This window comes from Lissotriton helveticus, chromosome 6 (genome assembly GCF_964261635.1).
Source record: "Lissotriton helveticus chromosome 6, aLisHel1.1, whole genome shotgun sequence".
In the NCBI taxonomy this organism is placed as follows: domain Eukaryota; kingdom Metazoa; phylum Chordata; class Amphibia; order Caudata; family Salamandridae; genus Lissotriton; species Lissotriton helveticus.
In genome coordinates this window covers 554,802,024-554,825,755 of record NC_136067.1, presented here as the reverse complement: position 1 = coordinate 554,825,755, position 23,732 = coordinate 554,802,024, and positions in this window count along the sequence as shown.

The window sequence follows — 23,732 nt, the reverse complement described above, 5'->3', positions numbered from 1 at the left end:
TCTTGTTGTAACTGTTTCTATTTTCATACTCTCATCTTTGTTGTGATAATTTCCCCTCTCTTCTTTTAGGTGATATAATAGTGTATTTCATATATTCATTTTTTTAAAGTGATATATATTTTTTTTACTAGATTCTTTTGATCAACACTGAAAAAAAATCATCATGCCTACAAAAACTGAAAAGATGAAAGAACAAAACAAAGCAGTTTATTTGAAGAGAAGTCATCTACAAGATTTACATGAAGAACAATGTGTTAATAAAAAGAAAAAAAGTCCTGGTAAGAAAACTAAGATTTTTCTATGAAAATTGTTAAACACTAAGAGTAGTGTGCACAAAGAGAAAAATTATATTATTGCATCTGCAACTAAGAGGAAAGAGAAAAACCAAGGAAAATGATCTTCTGAAAAAACTGTTTAGCAAAAGGAGGAAAAACCAATATAAGAAAATAAGGAAGAAGATGTTCTATAATAGAGTATTGTTTAATTTGACAAAGGTAGTAAAGAATTGTAAAAGAATAACAGCATTTTATAAGAAAAAGAAATGTATTGAAAAAGTAGTTGAGAAAGCTTTTGAATTGAAAGAAAACCTATTTGTTTTAGTAATCAATAGAATTCATTCACTAGATAAGCCATTCATAAATCTCAAGGTTTAAGTGTAGATAATGCTTTAGTCAATATTGGAAGTACCGTGTTTAAAGAGGGTATGGCATATGTTGCTTTGTCTCGAGTGAGAACTATATCTGGATTGTACTTGATTGACTTTGATGAGACAAAGGTTGGTGCAGATGCAAATTGTGTGAAAGAGTATAATAGGTTAAGAAAAAAATATGCACCCTATTTAGGTCAATATCCAGTATTTGAAAAGTGTATGGGAGGTATAACAAGAAGATTTGAGAATATCTGTAGTGAAACTGTAGAAAAAGGGAAAAAACAAGATGAAGTTGCGCCTGCAAGGAAAAAGAAAAAGGACAGTGTTGAAGAGAATGTTGGTTATCGGTTTGAAAATAGTTGTGGTGTCAACTGCTATGCTAATGTAGTTGTTAATGTTGTTTTTTTTCTTGAAAGTTTGCAACAGCAAATTGTTGAAAATCAGGACAAAAGATTCTGTTCATTGTTGTATTCTGTTTATAAGAAATGTAGTAGTCTTCTACAGATCCTAATTTTATATTATATATTTTTTAAATTTATTATTGTAAAGGTAAGTATAACTAATTGTTAAACATTTTCGATGGGATGTACTTCTACAGAGTTGAAGTAAGAGAACGTGCATGGAGTACATAAGTATGCAAAGATGGTTTTTATCTTTTAAGCACATTTGAAGAAATTAAAAAACATATATACTGAGTGTACCTGTATTCTTTGCATTTTAGTACAATACATCTACTACTTTGGAACTGGTAAGGTGAATAGATATATTGTACTTTTTTTAGTACTGCATTGTATTATAATAGCCTTAGTTTTTTTCTACAGTGATAAGGAGTGATTGGTTTGAAAATGTAAGAAAATGTTATAACAAAAAATTCATATAAGCAATGTTATTGATATAATCTTATAAAGTAGTTGAGAATGGTTTTTGCATAATATTTTTTTAAGTGTAAAATAGTTGATAAAGCTAGTTTTGTATTATGTATTAGGAAAAACGATAAAATGAAGTGTTTTTGTTTTTCTACAAGGAACAACAACATATAAAAATTCACTATGAAAGAAAAACAGACTAATATAGAAGATAGTTTCAAATTTAGTAACACTCTGATAGAGGCACTGAATATACCTTTCATGGAGAGAGAGAATGAAGATGAAAATATTGGTGGTGGAGATATTACCTGTGATTTTTTAGATGAAACATTGGATGATGATTTTGTGCAAGACTTAGAGGACATCGAGTTTCATGATATGACTTTTGAAATTGATAATCAAGAAAATGAAATATCAGATGAAATCATGTTAGAAGCTCTATTAAATTATGAAATGTTACAAGAATAAATTTATGATTAAAAATGAAAAATGTTTTCAGAGACTCTTCTTGAAGAATTGTAATTATTCAGCTAGTATCCAAGTACTCATGCTGCAAAGTGGACCTTAGGGCATGGACTGCCTCAAACCTCTATAGTTTATGTATGCACTCTTCTATGCACCAGCAAACTTGTTTTTATAGCTTCAATTCCCTAGTCTCTCTCCTTACACTTCTAACAAACACTCTGTCATTGCTGATTCAGTATTGTACTGAGGTATTCATTGGAATGTCCTTATGTATGCACTGTGGTAAAAATGAAGCTCTTATCAAATCAGTCATGCAGTCTCTGTGCAGAAGTGTAATCATACAGTCAGTACTCAAGTAATTATAGAGCAAAGTAGGCCTGAGGCCATGGAGTGCTTTAAAACTCCTATAGACTATAGCAGTCTTCTATGCACCTGCACACTTGTTTGTTATACCTTCAATTCCCGACTCTATATCATTATACTTATAGCAAACACTCTGACATTGCTGTACTTATCTATACACTGTTGTAAAAGTGAAGCAGTTACACATTCAGCTTGACACTGCTTGCAGAAGTCTTATTATCCAGTCAGTTCCCAAATATTTGTCTACTAAAGTAGGCCTTAGTATATGGACTTGTTCAAACTCCGGTTTACTCTGCATGTACTCTTCTATGCACCTGCAAACTTGGCTTTTAAACTTTCAATTGTCCAGTCTGTATCTTCACACTTCCTCCAAACATTCTGCGATTGCTATTTTAGTATTGTAGTGAGTCATACAGCAGTATGTTCTAATGTATGCACTGTTTCCATAGTTGAAGGTGCTATATATTCAGCTAGACAATTTCCTTGTAGAAGTGTAAGCATTCAGTCGGTTCCCAAGTAGTCATGCACCAAAGTAGGCCTTAGGGCATGGACTGCTTCAAATCCTTATAGACTATGCATCCACAGTTCTATACACCGGTAACTTGCCTTTTATACCTTTAATTCCCCAGTATGTATCGTTAGAGTTTAACCAAACAGTCTCACACTACTGTTTCAGTAGTATAGTGAACCATACAGCACTATGTGCTTATCTATACACTGTTCTAAAAGTAAAGCTGCTATACATTCATATACACACTCTCCTTGCAGAATTGTAATACTTCAGGGCCTCATTTATGAGGCTCCTTCTGCCATTAGAACATCACTCTTTGTGATGTTCCGTGGCGCACCTGTCTGTATGATATTTATCAGGCAGCACTAAAGCACTTTTTTTGGCGTACTGCTGCCTGATAAATATCAGCCCCTTTAACGTAGTGTTCTGCATGAAAGGGACATGCAATGGGTGTTGCTGGAGACGTTCCCAGCAACACCCATGGCCTTTTGACACTGCCCCACATTTACGAGAAATCGTAAATCTGAGGCAGTGCCAAAAGCTTATGCCTCCCCAGGGGAGGCATAAGGAAGGCTCAACGGGGAAAAATAGTTGTATTTCTTTTTGTTTTTTCTTTTTCTATGTATGCTGCATTCTGCAGCACGTAGAAAATGGAAAAGTCTCTTGTGATTATTTTTGTACAGAAAGGTTTCCCTACCTGTACAAAAATAATCATCCTTGCAATGCAGGCACCCTTGCACCATTGTGCAAAGGTGCCTGCGTTGGCGCAGGTAGACCACTGTGCGCCGGCGCAAGGGAAAAGGACAGGAATGCGCATTCCTGCCTTTTCCTTTTGCCATGGGGAAACGCAGCAGGAAGGCCTGCTGCACTTCCCTACGGCAAAATCTCATAAATGAGGCCTATGTCAGTTGCCAAGTAATTATGGTGCAAAGTGGGACTTAGGGCATGGAGTGCTTTAAACCCCTATAGACTATGCATAGACTGTTCTATGCACCTGCAAATTTGCCTTTTATATGTTGAATTCCGCAGTCTCTATCTTTAAACTTCAAACACTCTGTTACTCTTGGTATAGTTGTCTAGTGACTCGATCAGTGTGTAGTAAGGCATTCACTACATTAAAATAGTAATTAGTAGAGGTACAATAAGTGGTACATCCCTGGAGATATGCCAGTTATTGTGCACTGTGGCATCACCTGCCTCCATGGATGCACCATAATTACAATGTGGTGCACTATTTGGCAAAAATGTATTATTTATTGTATTTATATGGCGCAACAGCTACCCTGAGGGTTTCCCGGCGCCCTGGATCAGCCTTCCTTGTAAGCGTATAGCGGTAGTTATAGATCAAATAACCAAGCTTTCACTCCCTTGCGGAATCGTAGGTAGCAGGGTTCCAGTCTTAGTTGAGTAGGGAGTGAGTTCCATAGTGCTGGTGCTAAATGAGAGAAGGAGCGTCCCCCTAGTCGAGCTCTCTTTACCCTGGGCACGGTAAATTTTGCTTGACCTGCTGAGCATAGATTTCGCGAGGGGAAGTATTTTCTAACCATTTTACATAGTTACTTAGGTGCTGTTCCTGCGTTTATTCTGTACATGTAGCACAGTGCTTTAAACTTTACTCTGCTGGAAACCCTCAACCAGTGTAAGTTTTTAAGATGTTCAGTCATCCTTGTTCTCCCTGGGAGATTAAGGAGCATTCTTGCTGCGGAATTTTGCACGACTTGCAGTTGGTTCAGTGTTCTATTCGTAGTTCCCAGAAATAGGACATTACCATAGTCTAGACGCAACATGATTAATGCCTGGATGACAGTCCTTTGTGCCCTATCAGGTAGTTGCCATAGTATTTTTCTGAGCCATCTAAGGATGAGAAAGTATGTGGAGGCAGTTTTGGCTATGTGTGTCTGCATAGATATTTTGTCATCTATAATTATCCCTAGATTCCTTGCAGACTGCACTGCAGTAGGGGGGTCACCCATCTCATCAGGCCAATGTATTGGGCTCCAGAGATTCTTTTGATTGCCGAATATTAATAATTCGGTTTTGTCTCCGTTCATTTTTAATTTATTAGCCTGAAGCCAGGAGGCCATTTTAAGTAATCCAGCACGAAGGGGAGAGACAGTGTCTTTGTCTGGGGAGGAGAGGGAGAACACCAGTTGCGTGTCATCAGCATAAGAATATATGGTAAGTCCCATTTCTTCGGCAATTTCAGCTAATGGGGTGACATATATATTGAATAGAGGGGGACTTAGTATAGAGCCCTGAGGTACACCATAAGGAGATGTGTGTATCTCTGATCGATTATTTTTGGAGAAGACCTGATAGGTTCGTTGCCGGAGAAATTGCTCCAGCCATTTCAGTGCCTTCCCTTTTATTCCAATATCTTCTATTCGTTTGATGAGGGTATCATGGCAGATGGTATCAAAGGCGGCACTCAAATCCAAAAGGATGAGTGCCGTCGTGCCTCCCTCATCAAGTTCTTGGCGAATAATTTCTGTGACCCCAAGTAGGGTGGACTCCGTGGAGTGCCCTATCCTAAAGCCCGATTGGGAGGGATGTAGGAGATCATTATCGTTAATGAAGTCTGAGAGTTGCCTATTGACATGTTTCTCTATGATTTTAGACAATATTGGTAGTAGAGAGACCGGGCGAAAGTTGGAAAACACCTCCGGGTCACTGTTGGCCTTTTTTGATAATGGGACCACCATTGCGTGTTTCCATTCTTTAGGTAGCACCGCTTCTTGTAGGAAAGCATTTAGCAGTGCTCTAAGTATCTCATGTGTAGGCGTATCCAGCTGTTTAAGGACATGTGTAGGCAAGGGATCTAAGGGCGAGCCTGATTTAATAATTTTCAGGGTAATTTTGAACGCCGGCGCATCTATTGATTGCCATGTTCTGATTTCTTGTTTTGAGGAGGTCATTTGTTGGTCCTCTATAAGGGTAGTAGAGGGGTACCTTTCTCTAACATCTTTATTTGGTAGGAAGTTAGCGTATATTGCGTTTATTTTATCATGGAAGAAGGTAGTTATTTTATTACATTGGGTGGAAGGTAGAATGGGAGGTTCCGGTGTAGCTGCTTCTCCTGCTAGGTTCTTTAGGACCTTGAATAGCATCCCTGAGTGGTTCTGGGCTTCTAAGATCTTGTTTTTAGTAAAATTTCCCCTAGCAATTTTACATGATAGATGGTATGCCTTAAGTGCTAGCTTATACTTTTCTTTGTTTTCAGGTTTGTAATCTTTTCTCCATGACCTTTCTAGTCTTTTACATAAGCTTTTTTCTGCTTTTAGTGTATCTGAAAACCAAGGTGCGGGGGAGCAACAGGATTTTTGTTTACTTTTGGTTGGAGGAATAACCGTCAGTGCAGCGTCTGATAGCCAGTTATTAATTCCTGTATGATCCTTAGTTGTAATTTCTTCTACTTCAAAGCCATATTTGGACTTAGATAGCTGTGCCTCCAGATCTGAAATGCACAGTTTCCTCCAATTTCGGACCCACATATCTGTTTTATGTTGGTTTCTATGTGCTGGAGCCCAGATGGTAAATTTGCTCAGAAAGTGATCAGACCATATAATGGGTACAGTCGAGTCCCATTTTATACGGTCAAAGTTAGCGAATATGGGGTCCAGTAAAAGTCCTGCTTGATGGGAAGGGCCCGAGTTCCATAGGTGAATATTTAGTGCCTCCAGATCTGAGATAAAGTTTGCCGTTATTGGGCAGTTAGGATTCTCTAAATGTAGGTTTAGGTCGCCCAATATAGTAAACATAGATGCTTCGAGTACAAGAGGTGCTATAAAATCAGGAAGGGCCGCCTCCCATTCCCCAGCCGCCCTGGGAGGGCGATATATCAGGAGTCCGGTAAGTGTAGTTTGGGGCGTTAGTGTCAGCTTAAATAGTCCTGCTTCACAATTACCTAACTTTGCGTCCGTCCAATTGCATTTGTATACATTTTTGAAGATAATGCAGATGCCTCCTCCTCCTTGGTTGGTCCGATCTTTCCTCACGATCGAATAATTGGGAGGGAGGGCAAATGCTATGTCTGGACCGGAGCTTTCTGTTAGCCACGTCTCCGTGAGAAACAGTGCATCTGGCTTCTGGTCAATTAAAAGATTGAAAATATCATTTTTGTGTTTGGGCAGTGATCTGCAATTGGTTGTTAGGAAGGAGAAATGAACCTCTTGATTATTTAGTTGACGTTCAGAAGGAGGTATAGCGTCCCCTGAGACTCCCGTAATTCCTAGTCGTGCGTGAGAAAAAGAGAACTCACAATGGGGGCAGTAGCTCGTGGGGTTGTCAGGATGAAATATCCTGCAGGCTTTCGTTGGGTTTTGGTCTGAGGGCTTCTAAAGTATCCCTCGAGTGTCTGATGTTTCTACTGTTTTGGGCAGGGGTTGTGGCCCCTGGTCCCGGCCGGGCGCGGACGGGCGCAGACGGGCTTGCCTTTGGCGCGCCGCCGGCGCGCCCGCTGCGCTCATCCGCTGCGCGTCGAGCTCATTGCCGTCTAAAGTAGTGCTTCCCCAGGGTAACTCCCGCCCTCTGACCCGTCCCTGCCCTACCTTCACTCCCTCCACGTCAAGCGGGACGAACCCGTGGTGGAACGGGGAGCCGGCGGGCAGAGCAGAGCGTCAGTGAGGCGGCGAGAAGGTAGTTCGTGTTTAAAATCCAATCTTTAAAAACACAGTTATACGCAATATTAAAATATATTTCCTCTAAAATCACGTTATAATTTCTGCAGGTTCAGTGCAAATTAGCAAAAAGCAAGTTCAAACAGTGCTAGCTGTCATATAGTTTATCATATAGCCGCCCGTCTTACTGCAATCCTGATCCAGCGAGGCCTTAAAACGCTCTGCACTAAATAGTGCTTCCCCAGGGTAACTCCCGCCCTCCGACCTCTGACCCGTCCCTGCCCCGCCTTCACTCCCTCCACGTCAAGCGGCACAGATATGTGATGTATCTGTGCTGTGAAGATGGCGCATTGCTTTACTTGCGTTGGAAGTGCAATGCAACTCCAGCAATGCTCTTTGGGCCCTATGATCATAATGCTGTGTCAATCCTTACACCCACTTCAAGCAGGTGCACGGTTTTGACGCAGTATAAGCCCAAAAGTGACTGAATGAAATCTTATAGATTTCACTTAGTCACTTTTAGGAGGCGTTCCTGCACAAGAACACCCCCCACCTGCACAGGAAAGCTTCCTTCTGGCTCAGGGCTTTACAATGTGATGCACCTTCCAAACGCGTCACATTGTAAATACCACACACCATGTCACATCTTTTGTACCACCGCTGCGTCACAAAAGTGATGCAACGGCTGTGTAAAAGAGGCACAAGGGGGTTGTAAATCCTCCCCTAACACATACAAATTCATCCAGGCAGTTTTATCAGTAGTGCAAATTGAAGCATAGACTTGTAACATTTTTATGTGCATATATTCATTTCAAAAATCTTTATTTCGATCACAGATCATAAAAGATACATAGCATATACAACTTAAAAACTTATTAAACGTGAAGTGATCCAGTATTTAAGACGGTTAAAACATGTGGGAAGATAAATCAATATATTTCATTCAACGGATTTTTATACAAGTCTTTTCATCGCTCGGGTTCGGATGTACCACATGGAAGTCAGAAATTTTGATAAGGCAAAAACTAGAGTGGGAGAGAGGTCAGACTTTAAAACTCTGTAGGCTGGTTGGAAGGATCTAAAACCCAAGTTCCTAAGTAGCGGGACTAACCAGTATTTCCTACTCCTCTCGTAGCCTTTACAGAAGAAGACAGCGTGGACGTCGTCCTCCTTCTGATGAGCACACATAGGACAGGTTGCTACGGTGGAGCGAGATTGCCATGACGCTGTAAATGAAGCTAGGGGGAGGCATCCATATCTCCATTGTAAAAATAGTTTTCTCGTTAGTACAGCCGAGATTGCGTCTAGAATGCTTTCAAGGCTATAAGAGTCTTTCACTTTCAGGAACAGATGTGTCAAGGATCCTTCACGAGTAGCATTAATAGCTCTTGTCAGCATCAGTTCGTAATATGCTGTCGCTAATACCTTTTTTGGGATCTTTATACAAGAGTTTGCAGGATCCGTCCATAGTTCCGGGTATCCCATCTCCTCTAGCATTCCCTTGACATAGATCATCCAAGGGATCCTCTTGGCATTCCGTAGCTCCAGAAAATCCTGTAGTTCCTCTCTGTAATTTGTGAGGTCTGGGCTACACCACAACCGCCTCCAGAAGGTTAGGGGTTTAAGTCCCAGCTCCTCTGTTATTGGTCGAATTCCCAGATCTAGTCTGAGGGGGAATAGAGGGGTGCTCCAGGGAAGGGCAACGACCTGCCTCAAAAATTTATTTTCTGTTAACTGTAAATTGTGTAGTTGGGAGTGACCCCACAGCTCACCCCCATATGTGACACCCGCCCATGCTTGAATTTTGTAAATGTGCATAATTGGGGTTAGTGGGCGGTAGAATGATTTGTTCGCCAGACGCGTAGTGCCACCCGCCAACTGTGCCAGTTTGATGGTCATTTTAGTCTGGTGACTCGTCCACGTTAGGTATTCGTTTAAAGTGATCCCCAAGTATTCAATGTTGCGCACACGATCTAGTTGGACTGAGCCTATCCTGGGAGGGGCTCGATTTTGGGGGTTGGGATTTAAGATCATAAATTTAGTTTTTTGTGGGTTTATTTCTAAACCACGTTCAGAGCAAAATTCTAAAAAGCCGTCCAGAATACGTTGGATCCCCATAGGGGATTTAGACAGCAGCAGGGTGTCATCTGCAAACATGATTGCAGGGACCCTGCTGCCTGTCAACTTTGGTGCGTCAGTATTGGCAATCCTGTTTAGGTGGGCAACCACCCCGTTCACAAAGAGGCAGAACAGGGTTGGAGCCAGCACGCAACCCTGTCTCACCCCTCTGCGAACGGGGAACCTTTCGGTTAGCTTGCCACCTTTGCCACATCTTACACGGGCATAGTTGTTATGATGGAGCCTCATTAGGATTGCCAATATGTCACCTGGGACGTTTAGCTCCTCCATCACTTTCCACAGCCTCTCTCTGGGTACCAAATCGAAGGCGGCGCGTAAATCTACAAAAATAGTGTAGAGAGTTCCGCCCTCGATTGTAGCTGTTCTCCAATAAAGGAGATTTAGTCTAAATATTTGATCTATAGTCGATACACCCTGCCTAAATCCTGCCTGGTAGGGGGATAGAATGTTCATCTCTTCTATCCATGCCAGTAATCTATTCAGAATCAGTCTACCGAAAAGTTTTGCGATATGTCGATAAGACTGATGGGGCGATAGTTCGCGGGAAGCAGGGGGGATCCCTTTTTATAAATTGGGACCACCTCTGCTCCCCGCCAAGTGTCGGGCACCTCCATTCCCCCTAGAATAGCGTTGAATATCAATGTAAGGTATGGTGTCCATGTCATCGGTTCCTGTTTAAACAAATCCCCTGGGACTCCGTCGAGGCCCGGGGCTTTTCCTGCGGCTAGGTTTTTAATGGCCTCCCTCACCTCTTTTTCAGTGAAAGGGGCCCCTGTGGGACTGGCTATGTTTAAAATACCATCGTTATTTTGATCTCCCCCCCCTAACGCATATAGTGTCTCGAAGTGGTTCTGCCATGCCGATTGGGCTATGTTGGGCTCTATGGCGGAGGATAAATCCTCCGTACCATTCGCCACTATACGCTAATCTTCTCCTATCACGGATTTCTTCGCGGTTAAGGCGTCCCTTTATAGCAAGTAGCAGGAGGGCCTTAGCATCCCTGCAAGCGGCGTTGTACCACGATGACTTGGGTGTGGGGCCTTTCCCTTTCCCTAGGGATGAGAACAAATCCTGTTCTAGGGTAGAAATGGTGTCTGCATGTATTTGTGCGAGATTGCCTCTGGTGGTTTCATCAGAAACTTCACTTCCTAGCTGGAAGGCTCTCTCCAGAAATGGTATAATCCTTTCGTATAGTCGGGGTATTCTGTCTGGGCTGTTGACCAATTTCTCCCACTTGACTTTCCTCCGATTATTTTCCAGTAGGAGGCCCGCCTTACCATTGTCCGATCCATGGGAGATAACCTCCCCCACAGGCAGGGAATAGGTCAGTTCCAAGGCGTTATGGTCACTGTCCGTTCTTTCAGTGACTTTAAAGTCAACTATTGCTGGCCACATAAACAGTTTGACCATAATGTAATCTAGTCTAGACTCACTACCTGCTTTGTTGTAAGTATGGCTACTGGGTATATCTGATTTACAGCGGCCGTTGCACGCCCTTATACCTAGGTTAAGGGTGAGGGCAGTTATCTGCAAGGCCAGGGGGGTCCAGGCCCTAGGAGGTGGTGCCACTGTCTCGGGGATAAGCCAACAAAGGTCTTCCTCGTGTGAAGGACCATCACGTAATCCAGGCAGTGGTTCATAGTGACAGTTAAAGTCACCTCCTACCAGGCATGCTAAATCGGTGGGAGTGCCTTCTAAGAGCACTGATAACTCGTCTATAGTCCCCGATTCTTTATGCATTGGTACTGGCCTAGAGTAGATGTTAATGACTAGCAACTTCGTGGAGTCTGGCCACTCAAGTAAGACAGCCAATATATCGTCGGAGGCGGTCTCTAAATAGGAGGCTCTACAGCCTAAGTCCGTGGCTATCCATGTCATGAGTCCCCCCGACGGCCTACCCCTGCCCCCCCATTTAGCGGCTTTGAAGTAGGAAGCAAAGCCCGGATATAATATTTCCTCGCGTGCCCAGGTCTCTTGAAAGAGTAGTATATTTTTGGAGCTGATGTAAGAACCCCACTCTGTGCATACTAATTTGCTGGCTAGACCTGCCACATTCCAGGAGATCACGGTAATAAGTGATAGGCCTGAAGCAACAGAGATACAGGGGGTAGGCTCGAGAGGCACCGGTTGACTTATGGGGGGGTTGTTCGGGCCCATGGGTTAATTGGTGGGGGATGGAATAGAATAAGTCTTGCTTGAGAATTGACTGGGTTCGACTATGCTAAGTGCCTTGGGGTTAATGTCAGGGGCTGGGAGTATGTTAATCTCATTAGTTGGAGTTGCTTCTGGGGCACTCCCCTCTTCAGCCACGAGTCAATCTACCATTTCTAGACTGCTATATCTATTGAAGGTAGATGGGTAGGCAGGATAGTGTGTTCTGTGAGGGCCAGGAAATCCTCTCCTATATCTGCCATCCCCCCCCTCCTTCTTGTGACAGTTTCCCAACTAGCCTCATCCCCATATAAGGGGAACTGCTCTGTTTGTCTGCCCCTGTGTTATGGGTGGGCAGTTCTCTCCCTATGGCAGTTTCCCCATCCCTCCAGCAACTCTTGATGATGCCCCCATCTGTAGTCCTCTGAGTCGTACAAATTTGAGGGGTAAAAAAATGAGAGGGGGAGTGGTTGAATAGTGCTACCAAAATCCTCATCGGAAGCCCAGGTACAAATATACGCAGCTGTGTTCGGGTCTCTGAAAGTGACCAGTATGCAATCTCCCCTAATAGATTTACTAGTATGGCCCACCCACGTTACCCGCCTAGCCATGGAAATGTCACTGGTTGTTCTTCTCGGGAGTGGTCTGTTTACCGAGAGCCAGTTAATGACTTTATTTTTCAAAGAGGTAGTGGATTCAAAAGTAGGAGAATTTAGTTCGGGGACCCCCGCCAGTACTAGGGTATAAGGCGCCGCTTCTGGTGGGAGATTTATAAATTTTGGTCTCCGGTTAATGTTTGAGTTCTCTCCAGTGGGAGGTGGGTCACCCTTGGTGTTAGGCAAAGGGGAAACATTATCTTTCAGTGGTGGGATTTTTTTTGGAATAGCAGTTACTGGTTGCTGGTTTGGGCTGGGTACCTTGTTGGCCACAGGTGGTTGCGAGGTTTTATTCAGCTTAGATTGTGGGGGTTTAGGGGGATTTGCAGGTGGGAGTTTATTGTTTGTTGTTGTGGGGGGTCCACTGCCCTTAGTGGACATTGGGCCTAGTACATCTTTTGCTATAATTGTCCCACTGTTATTGATTTTCCTTGAGTCGGCCAGTTGGACGGTTGCCCTTTCGATGTTTACTAGTCTAGCTTCGATCTTGATGAGTCTAGCCTCGAGGGGACTCAGTAGGGACCTAAGAAGTGTACCTATGTCCTCCAGTGTGATGTCATCGGAGGTAGTGTCTAATGGCGCGTTAGTAATGGCCTCTGATGGTAAGGTAGGGTTGGTAAATCTAGGAGTGGTTGGACTTCCCGGCCTAGTGGCGGGGGTAGCTCCCTTCCTCCCCTTGTCTCTAGGCTGAATGGGTTTAGGAGATTCAGTCCTGTTATGTTCTTTGTTTAGTTGGCCCTGCTTCTTCTTTTGAATAGCCCCTTCTCTAGCCCCCCTATTGCAATCACTATTAGGTTCTGTGACTATGACTGCCTCAGTGTTCTCTGATGGCATCGGTTGGGTGTTGGGTAGGGCCATAAGGCTTATATCCTCAAAGTCGCTCGGGACTTCAATGATAGACTCTGGGTTAGTAATTGAGAAGCCAGGAGGTGGGCATGTTGCCTGATCAGTCCTGCCGCTGGTTAGTAAACCGGGTCTCTCTTCTGGGGTTCTGGCTTGGGCCATTGGGCCAAGTGAAGATCTCCTTACCCAGTCTATCTCTTGGGAGATTCTTCGCTCCAGTACCTGTATTTCCTCAATCAGTAGAGATCCCGCTTTGGCAAAGTAGGTGTCAATTGGACCTTTGGCAGCCCCAGCCTCGGCTAGGAGGGATGTTTTACTCCGGGTTTTCCTAGCACTCATTTGAAATGATTTCGTTGTCCTCGCTATGGCGGCAAAGAGACGGGGTCCGGACCGGACTCTCACGTACTCGAACGGCCTCAAACGGCCCGCTCTTTGCCCGGTCTTCGACCCGTGCTCCGCCCCGCGCGCGTCCCGCGTCGCGGTAGAGCTGGAGCCAGCAAAGAGGGAGGAGGTTGTGGGCGTGGCCGCCGGGGGAAGAGTCAGCAGCTGTGTGCAGCTGAGGCTGCTGGACCTCGCAGTCCCCCGGTAGGCTCCACGCGCTATCAGCAGACTTTAGCCTCTACCTGGGAGCGCGTTTGCACTCCACCGACTATGGAGCCGCTCACACCAGGGAGGACGGGGCGGGGAAGCGATGAGCGGCACCCGCGGAGCGGGTGTCGCGAAAAGTAGCAGGAAGTGCAGGGAAACACGCAGCACAAGTCTATCTTCCTCACGGTTAGGCAGGTAAATCCCAGGAAGCGCCCACTCTGCTGGAAATCCAGGCGGTGTTAAGCACGGAGGCTGGGGGCGTGGCCGCCGGGGGAAGAGGCAGCAGCTGTGTGCAGCTGAGGCTGCTGGACCTCGCAGTCCCCCGGTAGGCTCCACGCGCCATAAGCAGACTTTAGCCTCTACCTGGGAGCGCGTTTGCACTCCACCGACTGTGGAGCCGCTCACACCAGGGAGGACGGGGCGGGGAAGCGATGAGCAGCACCCGCGGAGCGGGTGTCGCGAAAAGTAGCAGGAAGTGCAGGGAAACACGCAGCACAAGTCTATCTTCCTCCGGTTAGGCAGGTAAATCCCAGGAAGCGCCCCATATATTACATTCAAGTGCTTCGGAGGTACCACAGCATACTATAGGTAAACACCTTATAGATTTATGATTTTTTCCTTATAGTTCTGCACTTTCACATTCACCATACACTACTACTTTATTCATTCATTCATTTATGAACTACACATTCATTCTGACAAACTTTTACACACTAATATAGAAATATAGTTCTTTCTTTGACCAGTGAAGGTAGTTCTGAAAAGAACTCTTTTTTTGTCTTTTTAGTTTAGTACTTTTTTCTATTTTTTCAACAAGTTTTTTTTAACCCAAAAAATTGAACTTTTTAAACAAAAAAACTGTAGAACAGAAACAAAAAAGTAAAAGAAAATGTATGTTTTTAGGGCAACGGTGCTCTTCTTGCTTCTTTACAATAAGATCAACAGATTGCTCATCATAACAAAGCAACTCTTTGCAGTATTTGCAATAAAAAGTGAGCTCTGAAAACTGTGGAACAATGATGGGATACGGAGTGCTTGAAGGGGGTGGTGGTGCAGTTGAGGTGCTAGCCACTGCAGATAGAGGATTGTCTTGCAAGCTTTGAGTTGCCACCCTTGCATAGTTGTTAGGATGCAAGTTTTTTACGTGGCGATCCATGCTTGCAGTACCGAATGAGTACTTTTTAGACTGGTCACCTCTGGATAATGTAACGTCACATATTTTGCACGTTACTTTTGGAGCATTCACCTTCTTCTGTCCCTCAGGAAAAGTAAAAAAACTTCCAGATGAAGGCTTCTTTCTTCTTTTTCTGAGGAGGCTCAATCACAAAATAATCATAAGAGGAATGGTCAGATGGAGTTTGAGGAAGACCAGCCATTTTAGAGATGTTGCTTCTAAAGGACTACTGCTCCTGAGAAAGTCCAAGTAGAATGATCAAAATGGGAGGGGTCTTTCAACAGTTGGAGTAGGAATTTTATGAAACAATGAAGTCTCTTCTTTTAATGTCACATGGCTGTGCGTACTCTTACGGTGCACTTACGGAGCTCTTACGCTACGTTTACAGTGCACTTACGATGCAAGTACGTATGACGTACCGCCGCGATTTGCGTAATTGCTTTTCAAAGTAATATAAGCTTATTAAAAGTACAAAAAACTATTTTCATGATTATCCCAGATAATGTCTATCTTTAAAATATACATTAAATACATAAATATATATATTTGAACAATTAGAAACTTTTGCGGTGTGCGCGTAGGTGGAGCCGTACATGACGTCAGGCAGAAGCGTTGATGCGTCGCAAAAATGAAAAGCGTTTGTGTAACGTATGCACTGGTACGCGCAGAGGAAGATATACCGTACAAAGTATGGTGCGATCACTGTGCGCGTATGGTACGATTATGAAAAAAAAACAATGAAAAAGTAGTTATATAGTATTTAATTTTAATATATTTAAAACAAAAATTAATAAAAAAAATATTTTACAATTTTGTTTTATTATTTTACATTAAAATATGAAATATAAATAAAAAAATAAAAAATATATAAATATTTATAATAAAAATGTAGAAAATTAGTATAAAAAGAAAGAAATATAATAATTAATACATTTAACAATTATCATTTACAAAACCTTTGAAATTCACTGAAAAAAACATAGGTTTCACAACCGTTATAGTTAGGAATTAGCATTTAAAAAACCCTAGAAATTCACTGAAAAAACCATAGGTTTCATACATGTTATTAGTTAGCGGGACATTTCACTCATACAAAACCATTGAAATTCCCCCAATATACTTAGTTCAGGTAACTATAACTCGAACGTCCGCAATGCACTGCTGATGACATCACATATTATATCACTAATGACATGGTCAGTGACATCACAAAACTAGGGTGCAATTATCTGTTTTTTAAAAGCCTGAAATGTATCGGTTAAGAAAAAGTATTGTAGTGAGCCATTCAGTAGTATGTGTTATATCTATGCACTGTGCTAAAAGTGAAGCAGTTATACATTCAGCCAGGCACTCTCCTTGCAGAACTGTAATCATTCAGTCAGTACCCAAGTAGTCATGCAGCAAAGTAGACCTTATGGCATGGACTTCTTCAAACCCCTATACAATATGCATGTACTCTTTTATGCACCTGCAAACTTGTGTTTTAAACCTTCAATTGCTCAGTCTGTATCCTTATACTTCCTCCAAACACACTGCCACTGATGTTTCTGTATTGTAGTGAGCCATACAGCAGTATGTGCTTATGTATACACTGTCCTAAAAGGGAAGCAGTTGTACATTCAGCCAGACACTCTCCTTGTAGAACTGTAGTCATTCAGTCAGTACCCAAGTAGTCATGCAGCAAAGTAGGCCTTAGGGCATGGACTGCTTCAAATGCCTATTGACTATGCATGCACTCTTCTATGTACCTGCAAACTTGTCTTTTAAACCTTCAATTGCCCAGTCTGTTTCCTTACACTTCCTTCAAACACTCTGCCACTGTTGTTTTAGTATTGTAGTGAGCCATATAACAGTATGTGCTTACCTATACACTATGGTAAAAGTGAAGCAGTTATACATTCAGTTTGACACTTTTCTTGCCGAACTGTAATCATTCAGCCAGTACCCAAGTAGTCATGCAGTAAAGTATGCCTTAGGGCTTGCCCTTCTTCAAACCCCTATAGACTATGCATGTACTTTTCTAGGAATCTGAAAATCTGTGTTTTAAACCTTAAATTGCCCAGTCTGTATCCTTACACTCCCTCCGCATACCCTGCCACTGCTGTTTCAGTATTGTAGTGAGCCATACAGCAGTATGTACTTATATATACACTGTTTTAAAAAGGAAGCACTTATACATTCAGATTCACACTCTCCTTGCAGAACTGTAATCATTCAGTCACTACCTAAGTAGTCATGCAGCAAAGTAGGCCTTAGGGCATGGACTGCTTCCAACCCCTATAGACTATGCATGCACTCTTTTATGCACCTGCAAACTTGTCTTTTAAACCTTCAGTTGCCCAGTCTGTATTCTTACACTTCCTTCAAACACGCTGCCACTGTTGTTTTAGTATTGTAGTGAGCCAGAAAGAGAAGCAGATTTCAGTTAAAATTAAAAAAAGTAAGGGAGGACAATGTATGGATTAATCTGAGGGAATCGGTTGCCCATGGTAGGACCAGAGATTTCTGGACAATAATCGGTAAGGGGTGCGGTTCTAGACTAGGCCCATCCCCTATCCCTATAGCGGAAGAGGATTGGATTTCCTATATTCGGGATCTCTATGCAGGGAATGGGATTTTAAGTGACGATATTGCCACCGGTGTTAATTTAGGCAATGATATCGCCATTAGTGTTACTCCCTTGGGTCTTACTAACTACCCCGTTGAGAAAGAAATTGAGATAGCTATAAAAAGCATGCGGGTCTCCGGGGCAATGGGACCCGATGAACTCCCCATGACGGTCCTGAAGTCGGATCCTGTAAGGTGGAGTAAAATCCTGTTTCCCCTATTTAAAGCATGGTTTATGACGAAAATGGTTCCTGCCTCTTGGAGGGGAAGTATTTTGGTCCCTATTTTTAAGAAGGGAGTTAGGGATGGCCCCAGTAATTATCGTTTGATTGCTCTCCTCGACTCCATCGGAAAGGTGTTTGCGAAATGTCTTCTAAAAGCCCTATCCGGTTGGGTTGAGGAGAATAATATCCTGCCATTAGAACAGACTGGCTTTCGTAGGGACCACGGTACCTTAGACAACCTAACTGCTCTTCATGTGGTTACTGATAAGTATGTTCAGGTGAGAGGTGGGGTGGTGTATGCTGCCTTTATTGATTTCTCCACAGCGTTCGACAAAGTGGACCGCGGAACGCTGTGGAGAAAATTGGCAGTGCTTGGTCTTCCATCCTATCTGTTGGAGCTGGTGCGGGCTCTACATACAGAGACCTGGTGTAGGGTCCTGATGGGGGGCGAAAGGGGGTTATCGGATATAATTCCTTCTTTGAATGGCCTTAAACAAGGCTGTTTGTTGGCCCCCCTCTTGTTTTCCCTGTACACGGTTGACTTACCCGCTGCCCTGTCTTCCAGTGAGGGCATCGCCCCGGTGGTCGGGGGGACCCCTATATCTTGCCTGATGTACACCGATGATGTCCTTATTCTTGATCTAACCCCTAAAGGACTCGCAAATCGGCTTAATGCTCTTCATACTTTTGCTGTGGCTCATCATATGAAGATTAACATTACTAAAAGTAAAGTTATGTGTATAGCTGGTACGAAGAGGTGCCGCTCTGTTGATTTTGGTTGGTTTATCGGGGGCCAAAAACTTGAGGTTGTAAAGTCCTATATTTTTTGGGGGAAAATCATTATGGCTAACCTGAGTGAGAAGCTCCACATAGAGCATTGTACACGCAAAGCTATTGCCCACGGCAAAGGTTTAAATTCCCTATACCATGCAACGGGGAAACGGCACTTTCCGATTTTATTGGAAGTGTACAGATCTAAAATCCCCGCTACAATTTTGTATGGTATTGAACTTATAGATGTGAAAAAGTGGGACTTTTGCCATAAGATTGAGGGGAAACTTCTAAGATCTCTCTCCTCCCTAAACACTGCGTGCTCTTTGGCCGCCTGTAGGCTCGACTTTGGCCTCAGGAGTAGTTGGGTACAGGGACTATCGGCCCTTGTTAGATGGGTGGCCTGCCTTGCAAGAGCAGAGGTAGGGACAATGAGAGCTCTCCTCAAAAGTGAATTATTGGGTAATTTTAATGAGTTTTCTCAACTTGTTCGTAATTTTAGAAAAGCTGTAACCCTTCTAAAATTAGATGAAACTGCCTTGTTTTTGTATTCTTCTTTACAGTTAAAACTTGTTTTAAAAGCAGCTTCATGGGACTTATGTTTCCAGACGGATAAAAAAGTTATTTGTGGAAAAAGGAAGGTAGATTATCTCCTTGATTCCTATCTGTGGAAACTCTCACAACCTTATGTAATATGGAACCTACCGCATGGTATCCGTAGATTTTGGTTTCTTTTACGCTATGATTTATTACCGTTAAACCGACTGTTATCTAAATGGTATGGCTCCTCTTCCTTGTGTAATTTTTGTAAAGTAAATATCCAGGACTGTATGCATGTGTTGCTGATTTGCCCTGCGCTTCGTAAATTGCGCTTTAGATGGTTAAAAGTTATCTGTCTGTATCTTGGCATTGTCACTTTGAACGATTTTCTGTTTGCACTTTATTGCCCTCCTAATGAAATGTTCTGCTTCTATATTTTTAACTTTTTTAAAGGGTTCTTAGCTATTTATTAATATGTCTCTGGAGATGTGTCTTGACTGTCCGACTTTTGTAGTTTTGTTTCATATGTCAGTCTCGTATTTACCTGAGGATGTTTAAAGGATATATTTTCTTTTTTGCCTGTTTGTGCAATGTAATTGTTGCGTTGTATTTGCTGTGTGTTAAATTCTGTATATTTTATGTGGCCCTCTTCTGAGAGCCAAAAACATAATAAAATAAATTGAAATTGTAGTGAGCCATATAACAGTATGTGCTTACCTATACACCATGGTAAAAGTGAAGCAGTTACACATTCAGTCTGACACTGTTCTTGCCGAACCATAATCATTCAGTCAGTACCCAAGTAGTCTTGCAGCAAAGTAGGCCTTAGGGCATGCCCTGCTTCAAACCCCTATAGACTATGCATGTACTTTTCTATGCATCTGAAAATCTGTGTTTTAAACCTTAAATTGACCAGTCTGTATCCTTACACTCCCTCCAAACACCCTGCCACTGCTGTTTCAGTATTGTAGTGAGCCATACAGCAGTATGTACTTATATATACACTGTTTTAAAAGTGAAGCACTTATACATTCAGGTTCACACTCTCCTTGCAGAACTGTAATCATTCAGTCACTACCTAAGTAGTCATGCAGCAAAGTAGGCCTTAGGGCATGGACTGGTTCCAACCCCTATAGACTATGCATGCACTCTTTTATGCACCTGCAAACTTGTCCTTTAAACCTTCAATTGCCCAGTCTTTATCTTTACAGTTCTACTAAACACTATGCCACTGCTGTTTCAGTATTGTAGTGAGCCATAGAGCAGTATATGCTTATCTATACACTGTGCTAAAAGTGAAGCAGTTATACATTCAGCCAGACACTCTCCTTGCAGAACTTTTATCATTCAGCCAGTACCCAAGTAGTCATGCAGCAAAGTAGGCTTTAGGGCATGCACTGCTTCAAACCCCTATAGACTATGCAAGTAGTCTTTTATGAATGTGAAAACTTGTCTTTTAAACCTTTAAATATCCAGTCTGTGTCCTTACACTCCCTCCAAACACTCTGCCACTGCTTTTCAGTATTGTAGTATTGTATCATCCAGTATTGTAATCATCCAGTCAGTACCCAAGCATTCATAAAGCAAAATAGGCCTTAGAGCATGAACTGCTTCAAACCACTATAGACTACGCATGCAGTCTTACATGCACCTGCAAACTTGTCTTTTATGTCTTCAATTCCCCAATGTGTATTCTTACACTTCCAGCAAACACTCTGTCATTGCTGATTCAGTATTGTACTGAGCCATTTAGGAGAATGTCCTTATCTATGCACTGTGCTAAAACTGAAAGGCTTATAAATTTAGTCAGGCACTCTCCTTGCAGAACTGTAATCATCCAGTCAGTACCCCAGTACTCATGAAGCAAAGTAGGCCTTAGTCCGTGGACTGCTTCCAAGCCCTATAGACTATGCTTGTAGTCTTCTATGCACCTACAAACTTACCTTTTATACCTTCCATTCTGCAGTCTGTATCCTTACACTTCCACCAAACACTCTGTCACTCATGTTATAGTTTTGTAGTGACTCATTGATCAGTGTGTAGTAATCCATTCACTACATTAAAACACTAATGGGAAGATGTACAATAACTGGCACATCCCCAGGGATATGCCAGTTATTGTGCACTGTGACACCACCACAATGGATGCGCCGTATTTACAATGTGATACACCATGGGGCAAAAACGGCACAGATATGTGATGTATCTGTGCCGTGAAGGCGGCGCATTGCTTGAGTTGAGTTGCAAGGGCCCTCCAGCAATGCTCTGGGGGCCCTATGCTCAGAATGCTGTGTCAATCCTTATACATGCTTCAAGCAAGTGCAGGGTTTTGACGCAGTATGAGCTCAAAAGCGGCAAAGTGAAATCTTGTAAATATCACTCAGCCACTTTTAGGAGATGTTCCTGCGCCGGAACGCCCCCACCTCTTTTAGGAATGTTTCCTTCTGGTACAGGAATTTACAATGTGACGCACCTCCCAGATGTGTCGCATTGTAAATACCACACACCATGACGCATCTTTTGCACCACCGCTGCATTAGAAAAGTGATGTAATGGCGGTGTAAAAGAGGTACAAGTAGGTTGTAAATCTACCCCTAACACATACAAATTCACCCAGGCAGTTTCACCAGCAGTGCAAAGGGAAGCATTGACTTGTAACATATTTATGCACATATATTACATTCAAATGCTTCGGAAATACTACAGTATACTATAAGTAGCACTTCCTTATAGTTCTACACTTTTACTTTCACCATACACTTGTAATGTATTCATTCATTCATGTATGCACTACACATTCATTCAGGCAAAGTTTTACACACTATCATAGAAATATAGCTCTTTCTTTGATCAGTGAAGGTAGTTCTGAAAATAACTGTTTTTTTGGTCATTTTTGATGTTTTGTATTTTTTGTGGATTTTTTGAACAAGTTTTTTTTTTTTAAACCAAAAATGAAACTGCAACCAAAAAAGTGTCCGACAAGAACAAAACAATCAAAGAAAAAATTAATGACGTGAGCAACGGTGCTCCCTTTTCCTCCGGATAATAAGATTGATCGATTGTTCACCATAACACAACAATTCATTGCAAAATTTGCAATGTATGGTGAGGTACGCAAAATCAGGTTCGATCTTTGGGTGCGGACTGTTTGCCTGAGGTGGTGGTGCAGTTGATGTGCATGGAACAGAAGGTAGAGGGTTGTCCCTCAGCCTTTGTGTGCAAGCTCTTGCATAATTATTAGGGTACAGAGTCTTCACATGGCGCACCATGCTCGCTGTCCCGAACAAATATTTTTTACTGGGGTCGCCCCTGGACAGAGTTGTGTCACATACCTTACAAGTGACTTTTGGGGCATTGACTTTTTTTTCACTTTCAGGGAAGGTAAAACATTTCCAGATTACAGCCTCTTTTCTTTTTGGCTGAGGCTGTTCTGCAACAAATTCTTCCTCTGAAGAGTGGTCAGAAGAGGACTCCACAAGTGCAGCCATAGTGAATGTTGTTTCTAAATTGATTGGAGCTCCACAGAAGAGATGCTTCTCCTGAGAAAGTAAAAGAAGAATGATTAAAATGGGTGGGGTCTTTCAACAGTTGGAATAGGAAGTCTTATGAATCAATCAAACATGTTCTTTTAAAGAGCATGGCTTTGCGTACACTTACGAAGCACTTATGGACTACGTACGGAGGGCGTACCGCCGCGATTTCCGTAATTGATTTTAAAATTAATATGCGCTTATTAAAAGTAAAAAAACTATTCTCATGATTATTACAGATAATGTCTTCCCTTAATATGTACATTAAACACATAAATATATGTTTATAAACAATTAGAAACTTTCGCGCCATGCTCGTTCGGGGCGCTGTACATGACGTTACACAGAAGCGTTGATACGACGCGTAACGTCAAAGCATATTCGTAACGTATGCGCCGGTACACGCAGAGTACAATTACCTGTACAAAGTATGGTGCGATCACCGTACGATTACAAAAAAAACAATGAAAAAGGAATTATATAGAATTTTATTTTGATATATTAAAAAAATTAATATTAACAAAATTATTTTTGAATTTAGTTTTGTTATTATTTTACATTTAGAATATGAAATAATAAAATTAATAAAAATATTTATAATAAAAACGTAGGAAATTTGTATAAAAAGAAGAAAATATAATAATTAATACATTAAAAAATTATCATTTACAAAACCTTTGAAATTCACTGAAAAAACCACTAGATGCAAAATATATAGCACTTTGAATCACTGCATTTCCTAAAGCCTGCCTCACTGCATGAGTACATGCTTACTGAGTGAATGATTACATTAATATATCATAATAAAGAGAAATAAAACTTTTTTTTTTAAAAAGGGAAGTTACTAGAATAATAAGTTAAAAAAACAAACTCAAGAGTCAAGAATCCAGTCCACAGCTTGCAGTGAGCCGCCCGCAGAGGAATCATTCAGAGTTATTCAGAGCGAGGAGCCCCGGAGGCTGCTGGAGGCGGCGGCTGCTCTGCTCTGCCCGAGACAGCCTTTTCTCAGTGGGCCTTTTCAGCGGAAGATCGAGGCCGG